We start from the raw sequence: 360 nt of genomic DNA, 5'->3' as shown, positions 1-360 counted from the left end.
GTACTTAACTAAAGGTAACCAAATTAATGTACCTAGGTACCAGAGTAGGCCCTATGCTGCCTAAGATATCTTCAATCAAAGCTTATAGCAAAAGCCAAAATAATGTTTGATATGGTCAATCAAACAGCACAAACTCCCTCAAATGAAAAACATGGGAGCAAAATATGTATGATATAGCTGTATTTTTTGCCAATTGTGTAACGGACCATGCAATATGACTGGAACCTCATATCTTCAATGGATCCGAATAGGGAACTACAACATGAAAGTGATTGGAATCCTGGGTATCCTATGAAGTTTTTGTTTTTGTTTGTTTTCTAAAGAAATGAAAACTTAACGATACGCTACTCTATCAACGAA

This window comes from Arachis ipaensis, chromosome B08 (assembly GCF_000816755.2).
Source record: "Arachis ipaensis cultivar K30076 chromosome B08, Araip1.1, whole genome shotgun sequence".
NCBI lineage: Eukaryota > Viridiplantae > Streptophyta > Magnoliopsida > Fabales > Fabaceae > Arachis > Arachis ipaensis.
The sequence above is the reverse complement of the archived record's forward strand: the minus strand, read 5'-3'. Positions refer to the sequence as shown.